This window comes from Acanthochromis polyacanthus, chromosome 7, assembly GCF_021347895.1.
Source record: "Acanthochromis polyacanthus isolate Apoly-LR-REF ecotype Palm Island chromosome 7, KAUST_Apoly_ChrSc, whole genome shotgun sequence".
In the NCBI taxonomy this organism is placed as follows: Eukaryota; Metazoa; Chordata; class Actinopteri; family Pomacentridae; genus Acanthochromis; species Acanthochromis polyacanthus.
Genome location: NC_067119.1, coordinates 19,604,842 through 19,617,529, shown reverse-complemented (window position 1 = coordinate 19,617,529; position 12,688 = coordinate 19,604,842). Strand labels below are relative to the sequence as shown.

The following is a 12,688-nucleotide window of genomic DNA, read 5'->3' as shown; positions in this document are numbered from 1 at the left end:
CCACCGTTTTCCAAAATGGGCCCGTTACATACCAACTCTATCTCCAATCAACACCACGCTTCATTCTGCAAACCAAAATTAGATGACCTTATATGCAAATTACACTTGGATTAATCAGTTACGTGCCAAGGTTAAACGAGGATCTCCCCTTGCTGTCATTCTCTCCGAGCACTCAGACAGCCTAAATCAACTGCGTAGAGAGCAGTCTTATGTAACTTCAGCAGACACAGAAAAAGGAAAGCATCGCTACACTTGCATTTTGTCCGTTCCATTAACTAATTCATGTAACCCGTGCACTACAGGACAGGAAATGCTTCGGTACATTTAGACAATCTCTCCCAAACATCCCCATCAGTCGCTCAGTGCGAGTGTTTGGCAGCAACAAGACGCTGATTGAAATTAAGGCCTCCTTGCTAATGTGGAGCCCATCGCTGAGTGCTCACTCACCACCGACAGCACAAAGGCTTGGAAGAGTAGCAACAAATGCATTTCCAGTATCACTGCCGCTGGCGATGTCACACAGTTGTGCAAAGTAGCTTTGATTATATGAAATGCTTCAGTGATGTGTCCGAGATTCATTACTGCAGCGAGACACCGACATTACATGTCCACGGCAGAATCCAGGCAGAGATTCACTCCGCACAATCTGACAGTCTGCAATAACTCAAAGGGAGATTAAAGTTTTAAAAACCTGAAGGAGTGAAATTAAAAATAACTTGTGTTACAAGATGATGCCTAACATCTAGAAACTGAAGAAGCAAGGATAGATTGGTGTCTGCTGTCAGACAGAAAATGCTTTAAACAGATAGAAAAACAGAACAAATGTCTTTAATGTCAAATGTCTCCATAAAGCCATATGTTCCATCAAATTTAACAAAGTAAGGTAGTAGTCCCTCTAAAAACATGGTAGAAGCATATAAAGTTGAAAAGTAAATGTAAACAGAAATTATTGTGCTCAGTCTAGAGTTTATTTTTAGTTTTCCACATTTAAAAAGAAAAACTTCAACAGCCCTCTCACAACTGGCAATGCAACTTAAAAAAAAAAAAAAACTATGACGGAGAATAGAAATGAAATGGATTGTACTCAACAAAACTTGTGAAGAAAAATGTTTCGCCTTAGGCCAAAATGTATTTCCTTTCCTGCCCCTTTATCCTCTCCATCACTGCTTGAACGGGGGTTACCATGGAGACACAGTGGGCCCTTTTCTTATTGGTTGCCAAGATGAAGTCAGAGTGACGAAGAAAGTAGAGACCAGACGCTGCTGGGGCTCATACTTCTTTCTCCTGTTTCTGCTGTCTCCACTTTCACTTTTGTCAGCCTCTATTCTTCCCCAATCGCGGCTCATTTTCACTGCTCTCCGCTTTTCATTACAGGAGCTGCCAAAAACACTCGCTGGCTCTACCACATCACGCACTGAAATATTCACTGCTGTGATACAGCTGGTATCGCAGCAAATATTCACAGATCTAACATGCTGTTTTAAAACTGTTTTGTGTTCTCTGCTAATAACATACACTGCATAAAACGAATGTCAAGACGAGCCTGTTTCTACCTGCATCCCATGTAGAGTTAGAAGCTAAAATCCCCTGTGAAACTATGACGCAAATTCTCATTATATAGTTTAAGATTAACCTGGTGGACCTCTAACAGCAGCTCAGCGTTAAAATATAAGTTGGCTGATTGTTTTTTGAGGGCCAATACTAGTGCTGATATATTAGCAATGAAGGAGATCGATAACTGATATTTGGAAGCAATATATATTACAGGAAACATGAATGCCCTGCTGTCAAAATTGATAAAAACATGAATTTCAACACAACTTTGTTGAAATGTTTTTACTTCTTTATGTTTGACGTATGTTTAAGTAACTCCTTAAACACTAAAACCCACTGGTGGGTTGGACAGGCATTAAAAAAAAAAAAAAGATTAAAAAAAACAACAGAAATCACCAAAACACCATTTATCAGATTCAGAAACTGTATACACAGAAAGAATTATTGGATTCTCAACCTTGAGACAGTCTTTGAAATAATCATGTGACACAAAATTCTGTCGGTAAATTTAGCCAGCTTAAGCTAGACATTGTGATATCTCATCAAAGTCACTATATTTTACATGTCTCATTAGAAATTCAACTAAGTTAACAGAATTCTGTTGGTGCAAAGCATCAAAAAAAAAAAAAAAAAAAAATTACATGCTCCTTGGCGAAATCCTAGAAGCTATAACCGACTCAGCTGCAACCAAAAGTCATGTGACAAAAATTTGGGGACTTTTCGGTTGAACTGTGTCTACTCTGAGCAGAAAGGAGATGAGCTTGGAAACACATTAAATATGCAAATATTAAAATATCTACAGTTTGTAGCATCACGATTTGTTTTTCCAGTAACCACTTTGGGTACTTGTAAAAACTGGGCACCTGTTGATTATTTTTTTTCTTTTAAAAAAAAGCATAATTAAAGAAATTCAAGTTTCTTTTTTTTTGATGATTTACACCATTATGTTATAAATGTGGTATACTACACAAACACATTTTTGAGTTCTGTTTACTTCTAGTCACCTTTGTTCTGTTCTTATAGAGGAAACTTTAAAATGCATGGAGAATTGAGCCCACAGTGAGTAGATTAAAAGTAGATGAACGGGTGGAATCATTTGTTTACAAAAAACAACACAGATAATCAAAAAAATGCTGAATACTGGATCCAATAACTGACAATGCTGATAATCATTCAGCCCCTGCTTTCAAATATCTAGCAGTGAGTGTGCACACAATATTATTTTATTGCACCTTTGGAAAGAAATTAGCTTTTGTGTTCCATTTTCACGTACTCTGGTAGCTGAAAGGAAAGTGGATCTGAAAACTCTGATGTGGATTGGGGACAGAGGAACAGAAAATATGCAAACATCAGGCAAAAAGTACACTACAGGAACACTGGCAAAGTAAAGGGAACATGAAGTTGAAGTGGTGTTTAATGTGAGTTCATTAGACAGACTGAGTGTTAAATTCATCCTTCACAATATGCGTAATACAGTGGGGCAAAAAAGAATTTAGTCAGCCACCAATTGTGCAAGTTCTCCCACTTAAAATGATGACAGAGGTCTGTAGTTTTCGTCATAGGTACACTTCAACTGTGAGAGAGAGAATATGGAAAAAAAAAACAGGAAATCATATTGTACGATTTTTAAAGAATTTATTTGTAAATTATGGTGGAAAATAAGTATTTGGTCACCTACAAACAAGCATGATCTCTGGCTCTCACAGACCTGTAACTTCTTCTTTAAGAAGCTCTTCTGTCCTCCACTCGTTACCTGTATTAATGGCACCTGTTTGAACTCGTTATCTGTATAACAGACACCTGTCCACAGCTTCAAACAGTCAGACTCGAAACTCCACCATGGCCAAGACCAAAGAGCTGTCGAAGGACACCAGGAACAAAATTGTAGACCTGCACCAGGCTGGAAAGAGTGAATCTATAATAGACAAGCAGCTTGGTGTGAATAAATCAACTGTGGGAGCACTTATCAGAAAATGGAAGATATACAAGACCACTGATAATCTCCCTCAATCTGGGGCTCCACACAAAATCTCATCATGTAAGGTCAAAATGATCATGAGAACGGTGAGCAAAAATCCCAGAACTACATGGGGGGACCTGGTGAATGACCTGCAGAGAGCTGGGACCAAAGTAACAAAGGTTACCATCAGTAACACACTATGCTGACAGGGAATCAAATCCTGCACTGCCAGACGTGTCCCCCGGCTTAAGCCAGTACATGTCCAGGCCTGTCTGAAGTTTGCCAGAGAGCAAATGGATGATCCAGAAGAGGATTGGGAGCACGTCGTGGTCAGAGGAAACCAAAATAGAACTTTTTGGTATAAACTCAACTCGTCAAGTGTGGAGGAAGAAGAATGCTGAGTTGCATCCCAAGAACACCATACCTCCTGTGAAGCATGGGGGCGGAAACATTATGCTTTGGGGCTGTTTTTCTGCAAAGGGGACAGGATGACTGATCCGTGTTCAGGAAAGAATGAATGGGGCCATGCATCGGGAGGTCCATCAGTGACAGCACTGAAGATGAAACGTGGCTGGGTTATCCAGAAGGGCAATGATCCCAAACACACCGCCCGGGCAACAAAGGAGTGGCTCCGTAAGAGGTATTTTGAAGTCCTGGAGTGACCTAGCCAGTATCCAGACCTCAACCCCATAGAAAATCTGTAGAGGGACTTGAAAGTTCGCGTTGCCCGGCGACAGCCCCAAAACATCACTGCTCTAGAGGAGATCTGCATGGAGGAATGGGCCAAAATACCAACTACAGTGTGTGCAAACCTGGTGAAGAACTACCGTAAACGTTTGACCTCTGTCATTGACAACAAAGGTTATATTACAAAGTATTGAATTGGACTTTTGTCATTGACCAAATACTTATTTTCCACCATAATTTAAAAACAAATTATTTTAAAATCCTACAATGTGATTTCCTGGATTTTTTTCCATATTCTGTCCCTCACAGTTGAAGTGTACCTATGATGAAAATTACAGACCTCTGTCATCATTTGTAGTGGGAGAACTTGCACAACTGGTGGCTGACTAAATAACTAACTTTTTGTTCAAATGACGGCGAAAGAGAACAAGAAATTCATAAAAGGAAGAGCAACTCTGATCTTAACATATTTAATCTGCATCAGCATTTGTATTGTGTTCCACCAGTCTTTAGTTTCTGGTCTAAAGACATTTAAATCCCTGAATCATCAGTTCAGTGAGGACTACTGTTCATTTAGAGGACACCGTGCATCGAGGCACATTACTGATCAATGGTGGGAAAGCTGCCCATTAAAAGCTGAAGCTGCCTGCTGCCCTTTGGTGAAATACCTCAAACCCTCTTGTGCAGCACAAATAATGCAGCCTTTCCAAAAGTGTTCTACTCACTGACCAAAGAGTGAAGTCGTCTCTCATGTTGACCATAAAAGGCCATTTCCAAAGATGCTCCTGGTCTTATGACTTTGGCTAACATTTCAATGGGTTCTGAGGTCAGGTTTCAGCCTTGTGGAAAACCTTGTGGGATTCTCTTATCGGAGTCAGAGCCCATAAAAACCAGAAACTCTCAGTCTTATACAAAGAAGGACTCTGACATCTCTCTCACATGCACATACACCCCTCTTGGAAGGGAGACATGGGGCTTTATGTGGCCTATAGAAGCAAAGAAGAGGCATTGCAGAGACACATCCCAATAAAAAGCCTGTATAGTGGGAGTAGGTGAGGGGAAGTGAGGAGGGGGAGTTAGGGTCTGAAGGAGTCTATTTTTAGGTTCAGAGAAATCAGGTGTCTGTGGCCAGTGGAAAAGAAAAGAGAACGTGGGTAAAGTGACATTAAGCAGTGCTGTCGCTTTCATTTTACATGATCCGTGTGACTCAGAGCGCTGCGAGGACTGGGGGAAGAGCAAAACACAAACATATAAAATGGCATACATGTTCCGTACCGATGTAACGCTGTAAAGATAATTAGCAAAACACCTCAAATAAAAGCAGGACTGACGGTCAAAAAAAGCAGGTAAGGAGACGTCCAGTAACCAGCACTTTCTTCAGTGACTGGGTGGTGCACACAGCATTTCTAGTTCACAGCAGACTACGCTCTTTGCAGATTAGATTAGCAAACACATCGACTTTGCCTCACAGAAGCACATCCTTCTGCTTAAGAGTCAAGGAAGTTTTCTGTCAGAGAGCGCCAGACTGCCTCGATTTCACTTCATCCACGAGCCTGGTAATTATCACTATGAGAAAGAAGAGCACCCCTTCCGTGTTAGGATGCACCTAACGCACTTAATTCCTCCTCCATAAAATGAAACTCGAGTAGACACACAGTAAAGGTGGTCGACCACTATAAAAAGACCTCAGCTCCTTTTTGGAGTCCACCCACATTGCTAGAAAAACTGGTACCCAAAACGAAGGGGAGACAGAGCGTCTGCTTTCGTCTCATTCCCCAGACAACGCCACTGTAGGAGCATTAGCAGTGATGTGCCATTCATCAGCTGGCTCATCAGGGATGCGTGGGGACAGGTTGTACCCCTGTTGTCCCTGTCAACAGCTCAACACCAGCATTAGCATCACCTGCTTTGTTCGAGGGAGCTGAGGTGGGAGGGCGGGCTGGAGAAGAAGGACGGAGTCACTGGAGCTTGAGGTGCAGAGAAAACACAATGTTCTATTCGGTGCTTGGCCGGCACCCAGGTGCATGATGGAGGCTCATGTGAAGTGCTATCATGCCTGATTGTCTGCTCAAGAGGAGTTAAAAGAAAAATTTGATCTTCAGATAAACAGACAGCTGGAACTGTGTCTTTACACTTCTTAAGAGGACATCACAAACTCTAAGAGGTTTCCTTCAGGATGACTTCAAACTATAACTAAACTACAATAAAAATGTTTACTGGTTTCGTGAAATAGTTTGAACTTCTTTGAGGCGCATCAATATTCACTCTATACGACTGGAAATAGATACTGTTCATTTCTTAAGGCGGAAAACCGATGATGTCCAACATTCCAACCAATGTTTCACAGTAAAACAGGTCTGATCATTCAGGCTTGTCAAGTCAAGTCAGTGTTATTTATACACACAAAAATCTAACATTTGCCTAAAAGGGCTTCATAATCCTGACAGGATGTGATACCTTCCATCCTTAAACCCAGGCTCCATGATCAGCACATGCCCCGTGCTGCATTACTTTTGTGTTTCTTGAGCCAGGAGGGCAATGATCGAGTTAACATGTGACATCGATGCATAAGCAGATCAGTTAACTGGTAACTCTGTCTGATTCCCAAAGCGTGTCGCAGATGCAGCATCTGGTATTTGTGTCGCAAAGCTTTGGATGTTATAAAAAAAAAACAGTCACAGCTAAAAAAAAATAAAATCTAGGTTACATTCAAAGATGATGTATTTTAATAATTCTTTTTCAAAATTTTGCTTCATTTTCAGAAAAAAAGCATGTTGCTGTTACCATTTTGTGTTGCCGGTACTCAAAATTCTGGTTTTGTGCATCAGAAGCCATAGTGTGCGAGCAGTGCAGTGAATAAAGAAACAGGATGTAATGTTCTTCATCTATCAATCACCATTATCTAATTCTAGAGGGGACATGAAGCTGATCATGACAGTGTTTCAGCTGAGTACTGAGGACCCAAGCAACACATGAAAAGAAAATTCTAGAGTAAAAACAATTCCCTTCTTTTATTCTTCTTCACGAAATTAATTTAAAAAAAATCAGTTTCTATCCTGAGAAGCACTTACAACAGAAGAACCACTGAGACTTGGTTAGTTAGTATCACTTTTTGTTCCAGTGCTGCCAACGTAACAAGCCAACAGTCGTGTCCTTTGACAGACAGTAAATAAAGATCATAGGGTGTTTTATTGAGTTTCATTTTCTACAGTCGGGCACTTCAAAAGTTCGCTCACAACTGGTGAAAATCTCCTCCGGTGCCATCAGAGCTCATAAATATCCATCTATTGACCGTCAGAGAAATGACACTAACATGACATGACTCTCTGTATGCGGAAGTTATCAGCTGTGGGGAAAAATAGTTTACACCATACAGTCCAGGATTACACGCAGGGTTTGTTGTGAATCTTGTTTAATACCTTTAGTATCTCCGTTTAAGCTTGTTTAACAAACTGAATTTCCAACATTACATGGCAAGCTGTAGAATAAATTGGCTTTTCTAACATCCTAACAAAGTAATCACAGGAAGCCGGCTAATCCAACCATATGAACAATTCCCCACTCTGACAAATGAGCCCTGTAGAGATTATGGGCTGCACGTTTTATAGATGAAATAAAATAAGATTAAAAAAAGGACGATTTCTCCTTACTGTTTAACCATCTCTGCATCTTATCCACTGGATTACACTGCTGTCGTGCTCTGGGTGGGACTGACAGTGGCTGTGCTTTATGGTGGGTGGGATACCAGATGTAAGACCTCAGCGTGCAAGAGATTTACGAAATAGTCCACATTCTGGTCTACGTGAAGAGCCAAGACTTCAGATTGTAAGAAATTGCGCATAGCAACGCCAATATTACACAACAGGCTTTTACAAAATAAGCAGAGATGGAGCAACGTGATTAAGAAAATGTCACATTACCACACAAATAAGCATCTAACATAAATACATATATATATATATATATATCTAGAGAGCAGCATCTGCAGTATGCAGGAGCAGCTGTAGCAACACCACACTGGATCTTTGACCTTATTTACCACAGCTCATTTGCTCATGTAGCTCACTTTACTGTTTGTACCTGGTGTTTCTTTACTCTTCCTGCGCCAGCGATCGCATCTGATAATCAGCTCGAATAGTACAAACGTGGAACCAAAAAATGTGGTGAGCAGCTGCGCACGTCATTCAAAGTTTAACCGGCAGGAAGTGCCTGTTGTCTCTCACTCCTTCGACTGAAACGCTCTTACTCAATGGCTGTGTGCTCGTTTGTTGTCGGCGCTCTCATAATTCACAGCACTACTGAGTTCTGCTGCGAGACAATCATAAGCAAAACAGGCGGTTATTGTAGAAACACAGCAGATCTGTGACACGCAAGAATACCACAAGCAGACAGACAACACACGGCGCTCTGAATACTCAAACACGGCTGGGACACGAGCGCAAAAGCTACAGGCTCCTCTGTCAGGAATTTTCCACTCCACCGTCACTCAGACATACAGCATTTATTTACAGCGTTTTCCTCCTGACCATCACGGTTGTGGGGCACTCCCAGAACTGTAGAACACAAATGGAGTGGTGGGTAATTTTAGTCTGTGTGACACAAATGAGCAAACACCGGCACAGAGTCCGAATGCGGTTAATTAACTGCTTTAATTCAACAGCTACAACTTGTGAACAAGGAACAAAAGAAAGCCGCATCCAAAATTCACAACTGTACAGACAATAGGCTGATTCATAATCACCTCCACTGCTTCTCCTGCAGTGGTGAGAAAATTGTGTTTGTTTGTCTGATGTGTTACATTCAAGAGAGGCACCTGAGAGTTTCAGAGCTATCAGGTTTCTGACTCTCAACTACAACTCACTAATATTCCTTCCTCGTAGGTGCTTTAAACCATCTGAAATGTGTCACCGCTTTGTGTCTGTTTCGATAAGAAATATTTTGAAATGGAATAATAAAATTACTGATTCAGATAACAACAATAAAAGGACCAAAAACTCAACCAATCTCACACCCTGACTGTGTCACGCTCCAGCACGACTACAGCTACACATCATTTTGCAATACCAAAGCTACAACGCTAATATTTCGGGAATAACTCTCATATTTATACTGAATAAATATTTGAAATATGTTTAAATCACTGGGTTACTTTAAAAAAAATCTTTGTGGAATGGCATTATAGTTGGACAGATTGGAACTAGGTCCAACCAACAATAGTATACAACATGCTGCTGTTGGTGCAGCTGCTCAAACACAAAATCATATTAAAAGAATCTTCCTCATCAAAAACACTATCAAGGTCAAGTGCCAAAAAGTGGGTTACGCATTTAAGAAGACCTAAAAATCATAATGATGTAATGATCGAGTGATTAGACGTGTTCTAGAAAACATCTAACAGCACGGCCCAGAGTCAGTTTCTGCACATGCGAACACACAAAACACTCACAATATCTATTTAAGTTTGAGGGTTAGGTCTAATGTGAAGTCAGCGAGCTGTCATGAAGACTTTTGTTTGAGACCTGTCTGTACATTTCTGCATGTCTGCAAGGCTGTAGAACTTGCTTGAGGAGACGACCCATAATTCATAGTGTTTTGGATGTCGAAAACGACAATGAAAAGAGGAATCAATAAAAACATGGAAAGTGTACACTGCGGCAAGATGTCTGTGCAGCTGTTCTCCTTTATGAATTCATACTGAAAACACCACATTTTATTTCATTTTATTGGCTTGCAGAAGTAACAAACTCACTGTCATTTTTCTCACTGAGCATTTTGAGTCCTTGTTCTCACGCACCCGGACTGCTCGGTTCATTAGGCTGGACATTGGGAAATCAGAACCATCGCTACCTGAACAAATTGCGATATTAAATTCAGCTAATACTCTGACAGGGACCATTTAAGTGAATGCTTGTACTCAGTTACAATTTTGAATATGTTTTCATTTACAAAAAGGAAGTCAAAAAAAAGACTCTCTGAAGCTTGACGCCACAGAGCTTTTCGAATTTGCATCGCCAACGCAGCCCTGCCTTTACACTACATGTGTTTGTGTGAGTGTGTCTACTGAAGAGGGGGAAGGAAGCCCACTATCAAAAAAACAGGTTAGGCAAATATCTTGAGGAGCCGCCCTTAACTACAGCAAAGAAACCTCCACTGTGTTTAAAGGTCACAATGACATCACAAAGGTCATATATAGCTGGTGAAGAAGAGTGAATTCTGGTTTAAGGTGCTGTAATCGATGGCCTTCACTTCCAGCACTTTTTTTTCACCCTTACTTTATTTAATCCTTTGTGCAAGTATCTGTGTCTTTGAGCCACACATTTCTCAACTGCAGCTACCGGCTTCACTAACCTATTGTGTTTATTCTAAGGTGCTGTTAGTCTGATTTTTATCTGCTATGCTTTTTCTCTCCCCTTTACCTTCACCTAAACTAGTCAAGGCAGATGGTCGCAGTTGTGGTTCTTCCTACTCTTGCACGTAAGTTTGCTCAGAAAGAATACTTTGGATTTGTCTTAAATCTGTAATATTGTCAGGTCTTCACCTTACTCTGTGAAGTGCCGTGAGACGACTTGTGTTGCGAATTGGCGCTGTAGAAATAAAACTGAACTAAACAGATTTTTAGAAAAACAGGAACATAAGCAATGTCTGTTGAAAAGTTCAAACCACAAGAGACTCACAGAAGAACAGTGTGTCGAAAAAAAACAACAACAAAAAAAACAGGCTGTCTATAATTCAGCTCAGGAAAGAACGCAGAACGTGTTCTTCGCCGCTCCAGTATCTGTTTTAGAAAACAGTAAGTTCCAGATCACTGAGCGTGCTACACAAACCTCACTGACATTATGGCCTCAAGGAAGCAGGACACAAGTTGTAACATGTCACAAGTGAGTGTACATCGTGTGTTCAGTAGCATTGTCCTACAGACATTCTAGCTTGGTATGTGTGTCCTGTATTTCTCTAACCGTCAAACATTCTCCATGTGCAGGCCAGATCTTGTTCCCGTAGGGCTGATCGCAGCTTGGTAGCACAGATAAAGCTCAAAACTAGCGTCAAAATGCGATATTGAGAATAAAACAAGCGGGGTCATAGTGGAGTGGCAGTGCAGCAGCTCCTGCCCTCATAGCAGAGCCATCATCTGGACAACAGACGCCACAGCCTCCAAGTCAGCACTGCCTCCATGACTCACCCAGGCCCCGCTGAGTCAAATGAACTCTGGATGCTGAAACTCATGTAAAGTCATACTGAAACACAAATAGCCCTTAAATATGCTAAATCAGCTTGTAGCATGCAGATTTCTAAGTTACGTCAAGCTGATCTATGGAAAATTTTAGCTAAGTGCTGAGTGGGATTCCATTTTTTGGTTAGTCAAACGTGCTGTGATGTTCAGCAGGGTCTTACATAAACTCTCACACATGGGTGAGAAAAAAAAACAGCGAGTTAAAATAGATGCAGTGCATGACAGTCAGAGCACATAGAGGAACATTTCATCAGCTATAACGAGCATGCCTGAGTACAGCAACAGCAGCAACAGGGCCATGGCATGAGAGCTAGGAAATAAATGCCGCACTTCTCCGGCCCCGAGGAGGAATGTAAAGTTGGTGTAAACACGTCTGGTGGCTGGTTATGACAGCACGTGTTATTTAATACCGTGTAAAAAAAAAATCAGGTTTGGTTAACGTGACGCTGCATCTCCTAGAGGGATGATCACATTTGAACTGGAGTAAACCCACCGTCAGTTAGTTACCTAGCAACATGGCAGCACGGTAATGACAAATTGATGGCTTGCAATGCTCATCACATACCTGGACCTGATGCACCGCTGGCTTCACCACGCTCCAGCACTCATTAATTCACAGTTCATGGGCCTTTTTCACCGGGTTTTGGGGGGCGTCTCCTTTCCTCCGGGTTCCCTTCAAGCACCCTGCGACTCACTCAGGTCGGGAAACGATGCCATAACTGACAGGAACGCACCGAAAGTCAGCGACTGGTTTCCTTTCCGTTTGCTCGGCCCCTCGGCAGAGGAAGGGGTGCGACACGTAAAGATGACACGGAGGAAAACATCATCAGCAGCCTTACCAACCAACTTATCAACCGCCGTTTCTGTTCGTGTTTACAAAATCTGCCCACATCATTGCGCCGGAGGTACCCACACGCTGGATTTCCTCAATCGACCGAGAAAAAAAGGCCAAAGTAAAGCTGTGGTTTTTAAAAAATGTCCTTGAATATCCGAGCTACCCTCGTATGAGTTGGCGGCCGGGCTCGTCCCTTTGTGGAGGGGGGAAATGAGTCGGCGGTGAGCTCAACCCCGCAGTGGCTGCCTACGTCTAGAGAACCGGGAAGAGCGAAGGGCAAACACATGAAGAGTTCTCGCCATCGTAAGTTGTCGCTCCTCAAGTCTGAACCGCTGCAAGACTTCAGTCCTTTCAAGCACGACAACGAACACATTCAAGCTAACGCGAGGACGGCGACGTTTCTGGTGTGATTTTAGAAATA

General features: G+C 41.7%; 1 protein-coding gene across 7 annotated transcripts in view; it reads right to left on the bottom strand.

Moving 5' to 3' along the window:
- The window catches only part of LOC110952705 (membrane-associated phosphatidylinositol transfer protein 2), a 43,940-nt gene that overhangs the window by 31,056 nt on the left and 196 nt on the right, over positions 1 to 12,688 (bottom strand). For 4 of the 7 annotated variants that reach the window (XM_051950300.1, XM_051950302.1, XM_051950303.1 and 1 more), the window contains exon 1: positions 11,998 to 12,664. The exons of 1 other annotated variant lie outside the window; for it this stretch is intronic. The gene's annotated coding sequence lies outside the window, so the exon portion shown is untranslated. Of the gene's footprint in view, positions 1 to 11,997; positions 12,666 to 12,688 lie in introns of those variants that run through there. 2 more of the 7 variants (XM_051950296.1, XM_051950299.1) reach the window with 1 other exon arrangement.